Source organism: Mizuhopecten yessoensis, unplaced genomic scaffold (assembly GCF_002113885.1).
Source record: "Mizuhopecten yessoensis strain PY_sf001 unplaced genomic scaffold, ASM211388v2 scaffold4105, whole genome shotgun sequence".
In the NCBI taxonomy this organism is placed as follows: domain Eukaryota; kingdom Metazoa; phylum Mollusca; class Bivalvia; order Pectinida; family Pectinidae; genus Mizuhopecten; species Mizuhopecten yessoensis.
In genome coordinates this window covers 107,414-116,264 of record NW_018405378.1, presented here as the reverse complement: position 1 = coordinate 116,264, position 8,851 = coordinate 107,414, and the positions used below count along the sequence as shown (strand labels likewise).

At 35.6% G+C, this 8,851-nt stretch overlaps 1 protein-coding gene across 1 annotated transcript in view; it reads left to right on the top strand.

Annotated features, from left to right (window-relative positions):
- The first annotated feature begins 8,346 nt into the window (after positions 1-8,346).
- The window catches only part of LOC110448495 (galactose-3-O-sulfotransferase 2-like), an 18,469-nt gene continuing 17,964 nt past the window's right edge, over positions 8,347-8,851 (top strand). Inside the window, exon 1 of the mRNA XM_021494760.1 lies at positions 8,347-8,529. The gene's annotated coding sequence lies outside the window, so the exon portion shown is untranslated. The remainder of the gene's footprint in view (positions 8,530-8,851) is intronic.

The following is an 8,851-nucleotide window of genomic DNA, read 5'->3' as shown; positions in this document are numbered from 1 at the left end:
AATAGAGAAAAATATTTTCCCTTCTGTACAAATGAAGGGATTTAAACCAAATGTGGTCTGAAGCATGCTTAGGGGAAAAAAACTCAATTTATTTTATTTGTATAAAAAGGTGCATGTGATGCCCAATAGGGGAAATAGAGGAAAATTTGGACATAACATGGAAACTCATTTTCTTGTTTTCTTTCCCACCAAAACAGATTTATATTTTATATGTAGTTTTTCTTGCAACTTTGTTTCTTGTACTCCTTTGATAAACGTGAATGGTACTCAGCAGGTTTTAAATTGAAAAATAAAATACCAGGTGAGCTATTTAGATCCCTGGGCCTCTTGTTATTACAAAACTATCCAATTTTGGTAGCATAGATACAAGTGCAAATATTTTGTAGGTCTAAGCCAGAGAAACACGGGGCTCCCAAAAGGGGTTAGGACATGTACATGTCCGACTTTTCGGTTAAGGATTTCGGTAACCGGTTCGTGGTCTTTCGCCTGAGTAACCGGTTAACCGGCTAACCGTTGACAACCCTACATAATATATCTACATACCAAATCTATAACATCGGTCAATATCTAAATGTCAACCAATCAGGACCCGACCTAACCCGGACATATTGTCATATAAAAAAAATCAACGTAGATCGCAGGTGTTGAGATAAAATAAAACAAGAGGCCCAGAGGGCTGTACCGCTCACCTGGATTATAAAGAAACCATGGGAAATTGTTCTTATTACAAATAGTCCCTCCAATGGTACAGAAGAAGAAGTATTTTAAAAAATTAAACCTCAAATGACCCTATTGAGCCCCAAAACTCTGCACCAAAAGGGGTCACACCCATCATTTATACAAAATTAAGACCCCTTTGCTCCAGGCTAAATTCGGATACAATCCCTCAAATTGTACATAAGGAGAAGGATTTTAAAGATTTAAACCTCAATTCCCCTTTTGAGCCCCGCCCCTCTGCACCAAAAGGGGCCACACCCACCGTCTATACAAGATCAAGTCCTTTTTGACCAAGGATGCTTCAGAGGAAATTAGGATAAAACCCCCCTTATCCCTACGGTAGAAGCAGGGTTTTAAAGGATTTACTTCTATTTCCACTATAGGGGCCGGCCCCCCTCCACCCAGGGGGTCCAAAGCCATCATTTTAACAAGATTTAGTCCCCTTCGCCCAAGGATGTTACAAATCAAATTGGGACGAAATCCCTAGATCCCTGTGGTAGAAGAAGGATTTGAAAGGTTGACCTCCAATTCCCCTATTGGGTCCCAGCCCTCTGCCCCCAGAGAGTTACACCCAACCCCAGGAGGGGCACACCCATCGTTTATACAACCACCGTTTATACAACCCACCGTTTATACAAAAGGGTCCCCTTGGCATAAGGATGCTTCAGGCCAAATTCAGTCCAAATCTACTCAGTCGTTCAGGACTAACAGCATTTAAAAAAAACAGTTGACGGACGCTGCGGTATAGCATAAGCTCACCATGGTCTTTCGAGTCAGGTGAGCTAAAAATTGAAGTTCGAACAAGTTTGAAGTTTCCTTAGTAGTTTCTGAATAAACAAGCCTAAATATACCACAATCCCACAAAAACAAAATGAAGGTAACGGGCAATATGCCTACTCCTAACACGGTGAGAAATCGTGTTCCGAACTCAGCAATTTTAGCACGATGAGAAATCGTGTCGGGGTGAGAAATCGTGCCGTAACAACCGGCTGTATGCTCCCCAGGGAGTCGAGAAAGATATTGGCTAGTTGCAAAGGCCCTATAACCACGGATACTTATTTGTGAACTGCTTTGAGACAACCTACGAACTAGGTTGTGATAAAACGGTATATAAGAACCTCGTATTATTAATTATAATTTAAGATTTATCCTCACTAAGTTTTACCAGTATTGTATTGGAATAGTGTATCTTGAGAAGGGGTAAATATCGAAAGTAACGCTATGTTCTCACATAGTGAGTGGAAGAAAACCCACGTAACTGTCATATTGAAAAGGGGACACAAAAAGCGACAAGAGAATACCAGATTGATAGGATAAGGGCAATATATGAAGAAAGGAAATATTTACATGGAGACACTTGAGAAAGTACGAGGGAATAAGACCATGTGTTCCGGAAGTGTAAGCGTCTTCTACTTTAAGTCAAATCCAAGAAATGTCACGTCCTCAAACGATAGCGTGGGTAAACACAAACATCTAAAGGCACAATACTTAACATGATCAAAACATCGACTGTCATATCACGTACACAAGTAAATATCAAATTTCCCTACGAGATCCTGACGGCGATCATAACACTTGGCCATAGTCTTCATCAACCGGTATGTTTGGAAGCCCGGTGTCGCAAGTCTGTCCGTCAGGAGTCCACATGTACCACCGATGTCGTGATGTTCTGAGAATGCTCTTGCATACCGAATCAACTGCGATATGTAAACACCGTGGATAGGGGAAGTTACTATAAAGAAAGGGACACCAACGGGAAAGTCGAAATCGTCCCGCTTATCGTACATTAGGCCGTCACTGTGGTCATGTTGTAAGTAAAGACCCAGGGAAGCGGCTGTGGTGTCCCTGATTTCAAGCCCTGGAGGGTGTATACGATCGATAAAATCATTGACCTTCATATCACACAAAGACATATCATACTTCCGTGCGATATCATGATGGCGACCATAAAAAGCGCCATATCTAGTCGACACGTGGCAAGTCTGTTTAACGTCTGTTTTAGCACTTTTCAGAAAAATCACACCTCAAACTGGTATACATTTAGAATGTTTTGAATATGTCTTTGGCAGCAATATGAACAAAGTTCTGGCTTTGGTCCCACTAAGGGAGTTGCTGTAGCTTGTTTCTTTCAGAAAACGATTTGACTACGTTACAATGAATATTTTATCGAGTCTCGTGTTAATAAAGAAGAGGGTAAATATTTTGCATTGAGATATAACTTAATTAAACAGAAAGACCGTAGAACAACCACATCCAACCTTTGTTGGCGATTGGTCTAGGCATAAGACTTAGAAATAACAATAAGATTAAGGGTGTAGAAGTAAATAAAAGTCCAATCCTTATTTCTCAGTATGCTGATGATACTTCTCTCATTTTAGATGGTTCAGAAAGGTCTTTAAAAGAGTCGATAGCAGAATTGAATACTCTCGCTAAAATATCTGGTTTTAAGTTAAATATAGATAAAACCCAGGTGGTTTGGATAGGGAGCAAAATACATATATAGTGAAGATACATTTTTACCTGATCTAAAATTGCAGTGGGGAAGGACAAAATTGATGCTTCTGGGAATAGAATTTAGTGTCAATTTTCATGAAATTCCAAAATTAAATTTTGATAAAAGTTAATTAAACTTAAAGCACTTATCATGACATGGAACAGAAGATCACTTACTCCTGTAGGTAGAATCCATCTGATAAAATCTTTTAAGATATCACAATTTAACCATTTATTTATTGCATTGCCAAATCCTGATGATCTTTTTTTGAATCAATTAAATAATATTCTCTTTAACTTTTTATGGAACAGTAAAACTGATAAAATAAGGAGAGATGTGATATTTCTAAATTATATTGAAGGGGGTCTTAAAATGGTTAATATAAGGTCATTCATCGATTCCTTAAATTAGGGTGGATTCGGAGATTAGATCAGAAGTCGGGCAAGTGGCAAGTTATCTTAGAAACACATATTGACTTACATATGCTATCTCATTGTCGAAGTGATTACATTTCAATATGTATTAATAAGTGCACAAATTATTTTTGGAAAGATGTCTTTAAAGCATGGAGAAGGTTTAATGAAAAGGAGCGGGTGAAACAAATTAATGAAAGTTGTATCTGGAAAATGCTATTATGGTACAATAGGAATTTTACTATTGGGGGAAAATCAATATTTTTCAAGACATGGTATAATAAAGGAGTGACTATAATTTATGACTTAATAAAAGACATTTAGACTTGCACTTTTTACATATTTCAAGAATTTGCTCAAATTTATCAGGTAAATACAAATTTTCTCCAATATTATGGTGTATCAACTACAATAAGGAAATATTTAGCTAAAATTGATTGTAAAAAGGATGCTATTTTTTACCCTATCATACCCTGTAATGTTAATTTTTTTTTAAAAAGAGTAAAAGGGATAAAAGATTTTTATAACCTTATGGTAAAAAAAGATACTATTGCTACTGGGAGGAGAAAATGGGAAGAAAAATTAGATTTGAATAATTTTAATTGGAATGATATATATAAGACCCCTTTTAGAATAACAAAAAATTCAAGACTACAATGGTTTCAGTATAGAATTGTTCATCATATTTTGGCAACAAATTCAGCCATGTTTAAAGTAGGACTAGTGACAAGTCCACTCTGTACACTTTGTAATTAAGAACAAGAAACAATCATTCATATTTTGTGGGAATGTAGAGAAGTACAGAAATTTTTACAAAGTTTTGAAATATTGTTAGATGCACGTTTTATCCCATTTTCATTTAATAAAATCAGTTTTCTTTTTGGATTATTGGTACCAAACGAGAATATGACATATAATAGAATTGACAATGAAATTTTAATTATAATTAAGTTTTATATTTATAAGACAAAACGTCGACATCAAACGTTGAGCCCAAATGCCTTAGTTAACATGATTAAAGAACATTATACTGTTCAAAAATATATTGTAAACAGTCGAGGTGATTCTGCACAGGATAGGTTTGAGAAAGAATGGAGAAAATGGATAAAAATATTAGACTATGCGGAAGTGTAATTTTAATAATACCAAGGTAAAAACAGCTTTTAATATTTTTTCATGTTCTCCGTCTCTTCTCGATTCCTAGATAATTCTTTTTAATTAACTTATTTAAATTTTTATTTTTTATTTTACTGGGCCAGATATCTCTCTCTAACTGTAACTGTAACTATGCACAGATGATGATGATGTTGATGATGACGGTGAATGATGTTTGACATTATACAATTTTTACCTAGAGGAGGAGGAGGAGGAGGATGAATAAGATGCTCATCACGTATAGATTATGATGATGATGGTGACAGTGATGATGATGATGATGATGATGATGATGATGATGATGATGATGATTGTACATAAGATGATGATGAAGCTGATTGTCAATGTGTATGTACGATGATGATGATGATGACGATGATGATGATGATGATAAGACCAGGATGATGGAGAGAATTCAGGAAAAAAACATACGCTTTATCTAAATTATGATACATCTACATTTAGAGATCTTTTAAAACAAAACAATCTTGACTTTTTTCATATAGGCAGGCTGAAGACTAGAGATATGTATGTATGTATTGTTGCTTGCTTGTTTACAAGTAGTAACTTCTGCATGCTGTGATATATATATGTATGTGTATGTATGTATGTATGTAATGTATGTATGTATGTATGTATGTATGTATGTATGTATGTATGTATGTATGTATGTATGTATTGTTGTTTGCTTGCTTGCTAACGTGTAGTACTCTGATTTGTATTGTTCAGTCTCTTAAGCTGTTTCTATTTTTATTCAACATGCATGCTGTAATATTTTATTTTGTTTGTAATTTTCTATACATTATATTCACGTTTTGTCGTAATAATAGCGTGTTGTGTGTGTGAAGCTCTACAGAGCTAATGTTTAATGCTTAACATGTACGACTCTTAATAAATCTTCTTGTACCTAGTACCTTATACCTTGTATCTTGTACCTTGTACCTTGTATCTTGTACCTTGTATCTTGTATCCTGTACCTTGTACATTCTATCTTGTACCTTGTATCTTGTACCTTGTATATTGTATCTTGTACCTTGTATCTTGTATCTTGTACCGTGTATCTTGTACCTTGTACCTTGTATATTGTACCTTGTATCTTGTACCTTGTATCTTGTATCTTGTATTTTGTACCTTGTATCTTGTACCTTGTATCTTGTATCTTGTAACTTGTATCTTGTACCTTCTACCTTGTATCTTGTACCTTGTATCTTGTACCTTGTACCTTGTATCTTGTACCTTGTATCTTGTATCTTAGTTTTTGTACCTTGTATCTTAGTTTTTGTACCTTGTATCTTGTACCTTGTATATTGTACCTTGTATCTTGTATCTTGTACCTTGTATCTTATATATTGTATCCTGTATCCTGTATCCTGTATCTTGTACCTTGTATCTTGTACCTTGTACCCTGTATCTTGTATATTGTATCTTGTACCTTGTATCTTGTATCTTGTATCTTTTACCTTGTATCTTGTATCTTGTACCTTGTATCTTGTACCTTGTATCTTGTACCTTGTATCTTGTACCTTGTACCTTGTATCTTCTACCTTGTATCTTGAATCTTGTACCTTGTACCTTGTATCTTGTATATTGTATCTTGTACCTTGTATCTTGTATCTTGTATCTTTTACCTTGTATCTTGTATCTTGTACCTTGTATCTTGTACCTTGTATCTTGTACCTTGTATCTTGTACCTTGTACCTTGTATCTTCTACCTTGTATCTTGAATCTTGTACCTTGTACCTTGTATCTTGTATTTTGTATCTTGTACCTTGTATCTTGTATCTTGTACCTTGTATCGTGTACCTTGTATCTTGTACCTTGTATCTTGTACCTTGTATCTTGTACCTTGTATATTGTATATTGTACCTTGTATCTTGTATCTTGTACCTTGTATCTTGTATCTTGTATCTTGTACCTTGTATCTTGTACCTTGTACCTTGTATATTGTACCTTGTACCTTGTATCTTGTACCTTGTATATTGTATCTTGTATCTTGTACCTTGTATCTTGTACCTTGTACCTTGTAACTTGTAACTTGTATCTTGTATCTTGTACGTTGGACCATGTACCTTGTATCTTGTATCTTGTATCCTGTATATTGTATCCTGTATCCTGTAATCTGTATCTTGTATCTTGTACACTGTGCCTTGTATCCTGTACCTCGTATCTTGTACCTCGTATCTTGTACATTGTATCTTGTACCTTGTATCTTGTACCTTGTATATTGTATCTTGTATCTTGTATCTTGTACCTTGTATCTTATATATTGTATCCTGTATCCTGTATCCTGTATCTTGTACCTTGTATCTTGTACCTTGTACCCTGTATCTTGTATATTGTATCTTGTACCTTGTATCTTGTATCTTGTACCGTGTATCTTGTACCTTGTACCTTGTATCTTGTACCTTGTACCTTGTATCTTCTACCTTGTATCTTGTATCTTGTACCTTGTATCTTGTACCTTGTACCTTGTATATTGTATCTTGTACCTTGGATCTCGTACCTTGTACCTTGTATCTTGTAACTTGTATCTTGTACGTTGGACCATGTACCTTGTATCTTGTATCTTGTATCTTGTACCGTGTATCTTGTACCTTGTACCTTGTATCTTGTATCTTGTATCCTGTATCTTGTATCCTGTATCCTGTAATCTGTATCTCGTATCTTGTACACTGTGCCTTGTATCCTGTACCTCGTATCTTGTACCTCGTATCTTGTACCTTGTATCTTGTATCTTAGTTTTTGTACCTTGTATCTTAGTTTTTGTACCTTGTATCTTGTACCTTGTATATTGTATCTTGTATCTTGTATCTTGTACCTTGTATATTGTATCTTGTACCTTGTATCTCGTACCTTGTACCTTGTATCTTGTAACTTGTATCTTGTACGTTGGACCATGTACCTTGTATCTTGTATCTTGTATCCTGTATCTTGTATCCTGTATCCTGTAATCTGTATCTCGTATCTTGTACACTGTGCCTTGTATCCTGTACCTCGTATCTTGTACCTCGTATCTTGTACATTCTATCTTGTACCTTGTATCTTGTACCTTGTATATTGTATCTTGTATCTTGTACCTTGTATCTTATATATTGTATCCTGTATCCTGTATCCTGTATCTTGTACCTTGTATCTTGGATCCTGTACCTTGTACATTCTATCTTGTACCTTGTATCTTGTACCTTGTACCCTGTATCTTGTATCTTGTATCTTGTACCTTGTACCTTGTATTTTATATATTGTATCCTGTATCCTGTATCCTGTATATTGTATCTTGTATCTTGTACCTTGTTGCTTGTACCTTGTATCTTGTATCTTGTACCTTGTATCTTGTACCTTGTACCTTGTATCTTTTATATTTTACCTTGTACCTTGTATCTTGTACCTTGTATAATGTATATTGTATCTTGTACCTTGCATCTTGTATATTGTATCTTGTATCTTGTTTATTCTGGCCTCCCTTTATTTTGGCAGGACTTTCTTACCTTTAAAGGTGACAAATACTTTTAAATGTTCAGTGTACGCTTGCGGCTTAACCGTAGATAATCGCCCGTTTGCAATATCAATATCTCGTATGTAAACGCGGCAGACAATGACCGTTCGTTACTGTCTGTTGGTCGGGTGACAATAGTACAATTTCGGATTTAAAAGTTCAAAGATCTCACATGATTTCCCCCCGTAAACCTGCTGGACATCTAGGCGTATTTTGTACTAACCACACGCACAATCGACATTTCCTACAGTTTTGAGGTAAGATTTCATAAAGATTGAACTGTGTTTGTTATTTAGGTAAATAAGGGACGGTCAGAATTGTTTACTGTGTGTCCGCTGTTGATCTAGACTGGGTATACTTTTGTAGCGGAATTTGACAATGTCGATCGTCGGCGACCAAGTAGCTCAATTGATAGAGCGTCCGTATTCCAGCCCCAGTCTGGCCATGCATTTTTCCGCTCCTGTTACACTTTAGACATTAGACTATATATTTTATATGACAATATGTAACATCTGATAATTTTCTTTAAAAATCATGTAATTTCACAATTTTCCTTGATTTCCCCCCTCATGGACCCCC